The following is a 12,097-nucleotide window of genomic DNA, read 5'->3' on the forward strand; positions in this document are numbered from 1 at the left end:
ACCTCCCTTAACGTGAAGTGGCATGGATGCTCACGTCCGCCCACACCTCCCTTGACGTGAAGTGGCATAGATGCTCACGTCCGCCCACACCTCCCTTGACGTGAAGTGGCACAGACGCTCGCGTCCACACCTCCCTTGACATTCACATCATGGAAGTGATGACGTGACATGCTTCTCAATCAACCAGACATGTCCAGAACATGTCTTTCAGCTGACCCGTAAATCACGCAGGATAAACAAACATGTACCCCCTTTTATGGGCACGACATTCAATCAGGTTAGGTTTAGAAGAGAATTATGAATTATGTATGAGGGCTGGGGAGTGATAAATAATTATTCTCCCATTTTCCATAATAACATTCTAATTAATCCTTTTCATTTGTGATGATTATCATAAATAGGGACAAACACTCAGCGTATGATAGATAGGAACGTAATAGATGTATTGTATGGGTGGGAATTTGTTTTGTGGTTCATACTGTGTCTCTGACATGAGATGATAAATTGATTTTCTACAGGTAACCATACAAAATAATTTGTTTATCGCTTCCATGTTACCTTGTTTATCTGTCCTGTAGCCTGTGTTATGTAATGCTATGCCATGTTATGTATGCTATGTCTATCATGCTGTGTTATGCTGTGTTATACATGTCTCTAAAGTGCTGGTTATTGGTCCTTAGGTGAACTTTCTCTCTTGCTGTTTCTCTGTTGATCGCTCTCTCTCTCTCTCTCTGTCTGTCTGTCTCTCTCTCTCTCTCTCACTCACTCTCTCTCTCTCTCTCTCTCTCTCTCTCTCTCTCTCTCTCTCTCTCTCTCTCTCTCTCTCTCTCTCTCTCTCTCTCACTCTCTCTCTCTCTCCCCCATTCTGTCTATCTGCCAAGTTTCAGCTCTCTTTTACCGTCTCTCCCTCAGCTTACCTTTCTCCCCTCCTGTCTGTGTCAAAATTACCTTTCGCACGTTGCCTCTCTATAAACTTAGTTACTCCACTTTGCTAAATGCTGTCTATCTATCGTGCAGGGTGTGTCTATTATGCTGTCTGTGTGTTATACTTCCCACCATTCATGATGCTATGACGGTATAACTCCCTTCTCTTCATATATCCTAAGAGTTCTCTTAAACTGTTGTAACGCTTTATCGATTTTCTTATCCACTTCTCCTGTTTCCTATCTCTCCTGGTCCATTTCTCATGCTTGTATATCTCATATTGTTTACTCCTCCTGCTCATTCTCACACTAGATTACCTCTCATACTACAAGGACGTCATGTGGATATGCAAGCGTGACAGGGTACATCTGTTCACACACACACACACACACACACACACACACACATATATATATATATATATATATATATATATATATATATATATATATATATATATATATATATATAATATATATTATCAGAGCTACTTCATGCGACACCCAGATTGTAGCATCGTCAACGGGAAATTCTATTGAGTGGGGCAAGGCATAATTAACTAAAGATAATGAAAGACGTATTCAGAACTCAGTATGTACTATTTCAAACATACCATTATATGTAATCTATCATCAAGAAAAAAAGAAAAATCACTCCGTACCCAAGAACAACAAAAGAGATTGAAGAAATGTGTATCAAATAATATAGATTTTACGTGATTGAAAAGTCTACGCTTATCACAACCCGTGTTTCATTAACTCGTTCGAGCCATATCATTGATATTGCTTCCTCTACACCAGCAGTGTGTATGTGTGTGTGTGTGTGTGTGTGTGTGTGTGTGTGCGTGTGTGTGTGTGTGTGTGTGTTTTGACACTTCTGCATCCTCCAGCTCTTGAAATGTATCTTATAATTTTATTCAGGTGTCTCGAAAGGCGTTACCGGACTCCACCTGCATGAGGTTGTAGTAATGTCAGTTGGGGGAAGAAAGGGGTACGTGTATTCTCGTAGAGGAGTTCTCACTTCAGAAGAGCCCATCGTTTCCCTGCCACTGATGGTAGCGTAGCCTTGAAGCTGCCCGAGTCCCATAAAAGGTGCCCTTGAGTAATAAAGTTCAGAAATGATAGGTCTTCATTTTTAATGGGCGTTTGTAGACAATTGATGGTGATAGCACACGTGGTGAAAATGGTGGTGACAGTGCAGCAGATGGTGAAAATGATGGTGACAGTGAAATATGATGAAAATCGCGGTGATAGTGAAGATAATTTAAATGGTGGTGATAGTGAAGATGATGCAAATTGTTGTGAGAGAGCAGATAAAGATAGGAGCAATGGTGATGGTGATGGCAGTGGTGCTGGTGATAGTGACGTGTGGTATAATAATAACGATAGTGAAGATGATAATGAGAGGGAGGCCTCGCATTCTGACTATCGTCCTGTGAAAAAAAAGAAATATAGAATTTCTTTTCATAACCTAGACGAGGAAGGAAAGGTTTATCTTGCTATTCTTGCACACGCCTGATGCTCCAAATAGCGAAATAAGAAATGAAAAAAAAAGGAAGAAATATCATCCCAGTAAAAGAAATAAGAGCCAGGGAGACGTTCTCGGCCATTATCTCGCGCGAGACGTGGCGCCTTTGTCGAGCTTGGCCACAAGGTTCTCATCCTGTGATAAGAAGTGGCTCTGTTATGTTCTTCGCTTTAGGATGAATTTGTTGTTATATTTACTCTCTCTCTCTCTCTCTCTCTCTCTCTCTCTCTCTCTCTCTATATATATATATATATATATATATATATATATATATATACGAACAAAGTACATATGAATGCCGCACACTTTCATAGAACATATAAACCTTCAACAGCCAGGATCGAACCCAGTACCCCTGCGTAGCAGGTGGGAGCGCTACCGCTAGGGGCGATCGTAGCCTAGTAGTAACGCTCCCGGGTTCGATCTTGGCTGTTGGAGGTTTGTATGATATATATATATATATATATATATATATATATATATATATATATATATATAAAATGATTTTGGTTATATTATCCTAACACCCTTTTAAAGGGCCTCTTGCAGCTTCGGGCCAGCGCTCCAGGCAGGAGCAGGATAAGGTGGGCTTCATCTAGGGCGGGAAGACCCTCAGCTATAGTATACGCCTCGTCGGAGGCGTGAGATGCTTCCTCCTGCAGGCACAGTCCACGTGAGAGGTCTCTCCTTAATGATTTCGCTCAAGTTGAACATAAGAACAGATTCTGCTTTGGAAATGTACTCTAGACACAGAGAGAAGTTTGCATGTAAAATGCCTAATTGTTTTATAGATTTGTTAAATGTTTTGAAATTAGAATGATTTATATGTGAGACTATATATTTCAATTCTTATTTTATGTTATTTTTCTTTTTTGTTTTGTTTTACCCATCTGTTATTATCCCTATCTCGGATTTCTTTTTGAATGTTATCTGTGAAAACTGAGCTCGGAAGAGGATGGCTGGTAGGTGGAGGATCTGGGTGGAAGTGTGGGTGTAGGTAATGTCCCAGTGGGTGGAGGTGTGGGTGTGGGTGGTGTCCCAGTGGGTGGAAGTGTGGGTGTAGGTGGTGTCCCAGTGGGTGGAGGTGTGGGTGTAGGTGGTGTCCCAGTGGGTGGAGGTGTGGGTGTAGGTGGTGTCCCACTGAGCGAGAGGTTCTAGTGGTGCTGTCTGTGTGGTGGTGGTGGTAGTGTAGGTGATCGTGTAGCTGTGCAGGTGGCACAGTGGGCAGTGGAGGTGGTTGTGGGGTAGTGGTGGTAGTGTCGAAACTGGTGGTAGATGTAGGTGGCGGTGGCTTACGTAGTAATGAAGGTAGGGGAGGGAGGGGAATGAATGTAGGAGAGGGAAGGGAATGAAGGTAGGAGACGGAAGGGAATGAAGGTAGGGGAGGGAAGGGAATGAAGCTAGGGGAGGGAAGGGAATGAAGGTAGGGGAGGGAGGGAAATGAAGGTAGGGGAGGGAAGGGAATGAAGGTAGGGGAGGGAAGGGAATGAAGTTAGGGGAGGGAAGGGAATGAAGGTAGGGAGGAAGGGAAGGAAGATAGGGGAGGGAAGGGAATGAAGGTAGGGGAGGGAGGGAAATGAAGGTAGGGGAGGGAAGGGAATGAAGGTAGGGAGGAAGGGAATGAAGGTAGGGGAGGGAAGGGAATGAAGGTAGGGGAGGGAAGGGAATGAAGGTGGGGAGGGAAGGGAATGAAGGCAGGGGAGGGAAGGGAATGAAGGTAGGGGAGGGAGGGGAATGAAGGTAGTGGAGGGAAGGGAATGAAGGTAGGGGAGGGAGGGGAATGAAGGTAGGGTAGGGAAGGGAATGAAGGTGGGGAGGGAAGGGAATGAAGGTAGGGGAGGGAAGGGAATGAAGGTAGGGGAGGCAGGAGAAGGGGTGTGTGGCAGAGATGTGCTGGGAACACACACACACACACACACACACACACACACACACACACACACACACGCGATTAAGATCAATTATAAAATGTATTCACATCCATATACTCTTGTAAAGACCCACCTAGTCTCTCTCTCTCTCTCTCTCTCTCTCTCTCTCTCTCTCTCTCTCTCTCTCTCTCTCTCTCTCTCTCTCTCTCTCTCTCTCTCTCATACTAATTCTTCCCCAGGACGTTCCTACGATGAGACAACAACCTCGGCCCCAACAGAAACGTAAAAACAAAAGCAAAAACAAAAATCCATAACATCACTACATAAAACCAGCCAGACAATACGAGAAGTGATTGTGGGACTTTCCTGTAACACTGGGATACAAGCTAACACTCTATATCAAATATCCGGGATCAAAGGAATCCAAACCCTCACCCAGAGCAGGCAGGGCTGAGCCCTCGCCGCCTCCAGAGACCAGAAAAGCTTTCCGGGTTATCAGATATACACTCTGGCACGCCTCGGGGTGGCTTTGGTGGCTGGGATGATGAAGTGTGTGGTGTGGGACCCACCCTCATGTTATCGACGAAGATTTGCAATGGGCACAAGAGCCGATTTTCTTTGAAGGTAACTTTAAGTTATATTTGTAAGTTATGTTAAGACTATTTGGCGTACTTTGATTTGGGTTTATTACTATCATTATCATATATACATATATATATGTATATATATATATATATATATATATATATATATATATATATATATATATATATATATATATCATACAAACCTCCAACAGCCAGGATCGAACCCGGGACCCCTGTGCAAGAGGCAGGCATGTAACCGCTAGGCTATAGGCCTGGCTAATGGGAAACAACTATTCGAATACTAAGTACTCGAATACCCTTCGTCTCACAATGGTGAGCAACGGGGTCTATACTGGTTATTTCCCAACAGGCGCACATAGCCATCTGATAGCATTTGCCGAACCTAACTGTACAACGCGGAGGTATATGAATACGAATAAAGTGCATAGAAACGCGCACCTTCATATATATTAATTGCTGTTTCCTACGTCAGCGAGGTTAGCGCCAGTAAACATGAAGAACGACCTATCCACTCATACACACACACACACACACACACACACACACACACACACACACATACATACATACATACACACACACACACACACACACACACACACATACACACACACACACACACACACACACACACACACACACACACACATATAAATATTGGAAAGGATCACAATTTTGCGCGTGATCAAGTATATTCTGAAGAGTCCACGGGGAAAATGAAACACGATAAGTTCCCAAGTGCACTTTCGTGTAATAATCACATTATCAGGGGAGACACAAGAGAGAAATATAACAGTCAGTTGATATACAACGGAGACGTAGCTAGGACGCCATTTGGTAAACATGCGTACATACACATGCATGCACACACACATACATATACATATACATACACAGACATATGCATATATACACATGTACTTATTCATACTTGACCACATCCAATCCATACCCAGCGCCACCCCTCCCCAAAGAAGACACAAATGGCCACATTCTTCACACTCTCTCTCAAGCTGTTATGTGTAATGTACCGAAACCACAGCTCCCTATCCACATCCAGGCTGCACAGACTTTTCCATGGTTTACCCCAGACGCTTCACATGCCTTGGTTCAGTCCACTGACAGCACGTCGACCCCGGTATACCACAACGTTCCACTTCACTCTACTCCTCGCACGCCTTTCACCCTCCTGTATGTTCAGGCCCTGATCACTAAAAATCTTGCTCACTCCATCCTTCCACCTCCAATTTAGCTTCCCACTTCTCCTTGTTCCCTTAACCTCTAACACTCATTTCCCAGGCCCTCTCCTCCTCAACAGACTGCATGCTCGCCCCTCTTTCCAAAACTCTTGTATTAGTCTCCCTTACCACCCCATCCATAAACAAATTAAACAACTATGGAGACAACACACAGCCCTGCCGCAGACCTACCTTCACAGGGAACCAATCACTTTCCTCTCATCTTACTCGTACACATGCCTTACATCCTTAGTAAAAACTTTAAAAACTTTTCAATATATATATATATATATATATATATATATATATATATATATATATATATATATATATATATATATATATATATATATATATATTGCAATAGTGCTTTCTAAATGGACGGACGGTGGGTGGAGCCAAGCCAGGATTTTTCTGAAAGTTCTCGAGTGAGATATCTGTACGTGTGCTGGTTCTACAGAGCATCAACCTGCAGGTCTTTCTTTTAAGGACTGGAAACATAGCGTGCTGTCTGTGGACGCTGGACGTGTGCCTCTGGTGTGATGTTGTGATCTGGATAACTTAGTTAAGTACTGGCAGCACCTGATGATGAGGTGGGTTTTCTCCACGAAATATGTCGTGCCACATGTATAGAAAAATTACATGTTAAATGAAATTCTATGAACTACTGACGTGCGATTTCACTTTCATAATTCTCATCACGGACTAGTGTGATAATCATATATATATATATATATATATATATATATATATATATATATATATATATATATATATATATATATATATATATTTTTTTTTTCTTTTTTTTTTAAAACCATTCGCCATTTCCCGCATTAGCGAGGTAGCGCTAAGAACAGAGGACTGGGCCTTTTTTGGAATATCCTCACCTGGCCCCCCTCTGTTCCTTCTTTTGGAAAATTTAAAAAAAAAACGAGAGGGGAGGAATTCCAGCCCCCCGCTCCCTCCCCTTTTAGTCGCCTTCTTCGACACGCAGGGAATACGTGGGAAGTATTCTTAAACCCCTATACCCAGGGATATATATATATATATATATATATATATATATATATATATATATATATATATATATATATATATATATATATATTTTTTTTTTTTTCTTTTTTTTTTTTTTATACTTTGTCGCTTTCTCCCGCGTTTGCGAGGTAGCGCAAGGAAACAGACGAAAGAAATGGCCCAACCCCCCCCATACACATGTATATACATACGTCCACACACGCAAATATAAATACCTACACAGCTTTCCATTGTTTACCCCAGACGCTTCACATGCCTTGATTCAATCCACTGACAGCACGTCAACCCCGGTATACCACATCGCTCCAATTCACTCTATTCCTTGCCCTCCTTTCACCCTCCTGCATGTTCAGGCCCCGATCACACAAAATCTTTTTCACTCCATCTTTCCACCACCAATTTGGTCTCCCTCTTCTCCTCGTTCCCTCCACCTCCGACACATATATTCTCTTGGTCAATCTTTCCTCACTCATTCTCTCCATGTGCCCAAACCACTTCAAAACACCCTCTTCTGCTCTCTCAACCACGCTCTTTTTATTTCCACACATCTCTCTTACCCTTACGTTACTCACTCGATCAAACCACCTCACACCACACATTGTCCTCAAACATCTCATTTCCAGCACATCCATCCTCCTGCGCACAACTCTATCCATAGCCCACGCCTCGCAACCATACAACATTGTTGGAACCACTATTCCTTCAAACATACCCATTTTTGCTTTCCGAGATAATGTTCTCGACTTCCACACATTCTTCAAGGCCCCCAGAATTTTCGCCCCCTCCCCCACCCTATGATCCACTTCCGCTTCCATGGTTCCATCCGCTGCCAGATCCACTCCCAGATATCTAAAACACTTCACTTCCTCCAGTTTTTCTCCATTCAAACTCACCTCCCAATTGACTTGACCCTCAACCCTACTGTACCTAATAACCTTGCTCTTATTCACATTTACTCTTAACTTTCTTCTTCCACACACTTTACCAAACTCAGTCACCAGCTTCTGCAGTTTCTCACATGAATCAGCCACCAGCGCTGTATCATCAGCGAACAACAACTGACTCACTTCCCAAGCTCTCTCATCCCCAACAGACTTCATACTTGCCCCTCTTTCCAAAACTCTTGCATTTACCTCCCTAACAACCCCATCCATAAACAAATTAAACAACCATGGAGACATCCCTGGGGATAGGGGAGAAAGAATACTTCCCACGTATTCCCTGCGTGTCGTAGAAGGCGACTAAAAGGGGAGAGAGCGGGGGGCTGGAAATCCTCCTCTCTCATTATTTTTTTTTTTTTTAATTTTCCAAAAGAAGGAACAGAGAAGGGGGCCAGGTGAGGATATTCCTTCAAAGGCCCAGTTCTCTGTTCTTAACGCTACCTCGCTAACGCGGGAAATGGCGAATAGTGTAAAAGAAAAGAAAAAAAAATATACATATATATATATATATATATATATATATATATATATATATATATATATATATATATATATATATATATATATGGAAAAAAATAAAAAAAAAAATACGTGACGTCTTGAATGCAGAAACGCCGTTAGGAAAAGGAAACACAAGAATCCTTTGCGCTTTCGTGTATTACCACATCTCCAGAGGAATAGTTACTTTAACTAGTCCTCTGAAAATATGGTAATACACGAAGGCGCTCACGGCTCTCATACTTACATTTTCGTAGTGGTGTTTCTGCATATATATACATATATATATATATATATATATATATATATATATATATATATATATATATATATATATATATATATATATATGTAAGGAGAATCTAGCATAAGTGAGAAGTTATTGCTTAGTGTTTACAATATGAAAGTTCCATCTTGTAGTGCAGCACTGAAGCTGCGGGAGCTACATAGATGGGTCCTGGAGGTATATGATATATATATATATATATATATATATATATATATATATATATATATATATATATATATATATATATATGTATATATATATATATATATATATATATATACATATATATATATATATATATATATATATATATATATATATATATATATATATATATATATATATATATTCCAGGTCTTTACATCTATGTGTGTACACGAGGATAAATCATGTATCGACTTGCCTCAAGGGATGTATGAGCACCTGAGTTGGTTGTGAACCGACTGATCCTCCAGGGATTCGAATCAGTGCGAGTCCGACCCCTGGTGGGCCTGTGCTGACTTATAGTCAGTAACAATAAACATTTCTCCTAGGAGGTGTGTGTGTGTGTGTGTGTGTGTGTGTGTGTGTGTGTGTGTGTATGTGTGTGTGTGTGTGTGTGTGTGTGTGTGTGTGTGTGTGTGTGTGTGTGTGTATGTGTGTGTGTGTGTGTGTATGTGTGTGCGTGTGCGTTTGTATGTAGAAGTGTATGTATGTGTATATGCATTATACATATGTCATGCACATATGTATCATATATCTCTAAATGTATATGTACACCCAAAAATATACGCATGTACAATCAAATATTGGGCATTAAGTACATGGTAAAGTTCCTCACTGTAAAAGGGAATATCAAAGACATTTGTGTATAAAGAATATTTTGCTACGATAGTAATCAAAATACTTCATATATTTCAACATACATTGTTGAAAAGAAATGTTGCAACACTGTTAATGCAGGCATTATCACCCCAGACATAATTAACTTTTGATTTAAAGAAAAGAGCTCAGATAGAGCCACAAATTGACCTCACAAATGTAGATAAGGTAGAGGTAAAGATATCGAGCCTGACACACTTGCTGTCCTTACCTCTTTCGAAATCTAGCTGATGCGAAGAGGTATGTATACTGTCTTCGCCTGGTGTCCTTCTGTCTGGGCACGAGTCAAACCCAATTGACTTTTCGGTGCGTTAAGAAACTCAAACGAAGGTTTATATTAAGTCTATTCAGTCTCCATATAAAAGCCTGTCTCTGTGAGAGAGAGAGACAGTGTGAGTGAGACACGGCAGGCGTGAGAGGGAGACAACGCGACCCGAGTGAACCACTCAACAGCTAAACACACGTGACACTGACCTCCAGCACCGTCCGCCTTCATATATGTTCTCGCTGCCGGCCGCAGCAGGAAACACTATCGTACGCCGGCCCATTGCCTCATGCATTTTCAAATTACCGTATATCATGATCAGCACCGTAATTAATGACAGTAGAGTCGGGGATTGCACGTCAATTTGTCCCTTTCATGCAAAAACTTACACACATGTCCCTCTCCGCCATCGCAGCCATGGACGTGGATATATTTACGTATATCTAGCAACAAGATACTCGAGACTGTGGCTTTCAAATGACATTTCACCTTTGCACCAGTCAATGGGACATGGGAGGCTCTGTGAGCGCTTTTGATACAAACCTCACACAATCTAACCGTAATATTGAGGAAATGTAATACGACTCCCTGACCTCTTCTGAGTCAGAGAAGGAAGTAAACATTTTTCTGGAATAATATATATATATATATATATATATATATATATATATATATATATATATATTTATATATATATATATACATATATATATATATATATATATATATATATATATATATATATATATATATATATATATATATATATATATATCGGAAAGGATCACAATTTTGCGCATGATCAAGATATTCCTATGAGTCCACGGGGAAAATGAAACACGAAAAGTTCCCAAGTGCACTTTCGTGTAATAATCACATCATCAGGGGAGACACAAGAGGAATATAACAGTCAGTTATATCGAAGTTATATCGAAGAGACGAAGCTAGGACGCCATTTGGTAAACGTGATTGTCCAAATGGCGTCCTAGCTTCGTCTCTTCGATGTATATCAACTGACTGTTATATTCCCCTCTTGTGTCTCCCCTGATGATGTGATTATTACACGAAAGTGCACTTGGGAACTTTTCGTGTGTTATTTTCCCCATGGACTCATAGGAATATGTATATATATATATATATATATATATATATATATATATATATATATATATATTACCACAGAATGTTTGTGAGGACGTAATACATTATCAAGTGAAATTCCCTTATGCTTTTCCGTGTGGGAATATAACATATTGTACAGAAAATATACCCGTTTAGTTATACAATGAAACTCCTGCTGATGCGCTCAGGCAGCGGCCAAGATGGAAGATAGATAGCGAGGAAAAATAAAATTCAGGAAACGAATGATTCACCTCTCTCTCTCTCTCTCTCTCTCTCTCTCTCTCTCTCTCTCTCTCTCTCTCTCTCTCTCTCTCTCTCTCTCACCTGTCAAGTTCCACTCTATTGGCCCAGCCAGCTGTCTTTTCTCTGCCTCACCCACACGTGGGCTGCTGGCATTCATTCCACACAACATACCATCTCACCATCTCATACACAACAACTCCCACGACTCGTACCTCGCTCCTGCGTAGAGCATTACGCGCTTGCTCTGCCCTTTGGCAAAATCTTAAGAGTGCTCGAAAGTTAAGGTAAACCATGGAAAGGTCTGTGGGGCCTGGATGTGGAAAAGGAGCTGTGGTTTCGGTGCATTATTACATGACAGCTAGACACTGAGTGTGAACGAATGTGGCCTTTTTTTGCCTGTTTTCCTGGCACTGCCTTGTGAAGAGGGGGGGGGGGGGTAGCGATGCTGTTTCTTTTGGTGCGGGGTAGCGCCAAGAATAGTTGAAGCAAGCATGAGTATGTACATGTGTATATATGTATATGTCTGTGTATTTGTATGTATATGTATGTGTGTTTATATGTGCATGTATATGTAAGTATATGTGCATGTATGGGCGTTTATGTATATATATGTGTATATGAGAGGATGGGTCATTCTTAATCTGTTTCCTAGCGCTACCTCGCTGACGC

The 12,097-nt window shown here is 41.1% G+C and overlaps 1 protein-coding gene across 1 annotated transcript in view; it reads right to left on the reverse strand.

The window, feature by feature from the left end:
* The window catches only part of LOC139763178 (glycine receptor subunit alpha-4-like), a 143,749-nt gene extending 133,501 nt beyond the window's left edge, over window positions 1-10,248 (reverse strand). The window contains exon 1 of the mRNA XM_071688896.1: window positions 10,010-10,248. The gene's annotated coding sequence lies outside the window, so the exon portion shown is untranslated. The remainder of the gene's footprint in view (window positions 1-10,009) is intronic.
* Window positions 10,249-12,097: the final 1,849 nt, after the last annotated feature.

This window comes from Panulirus ornatus, chromosome 46 (assembly GCF_036320965.1).
Source record: "Panulirus ornatus isolate Po-2019 chromosome 46, ASM3632096v1, whole genome shotgun sequence".
In the NCBI taxonomy this organism is placed as follows: Eukaryota; Metazoa; Arthropoda; class Malacostraca; order Decapoda; family Palinuridae; genus Panulirus; species Panulirus ornatus.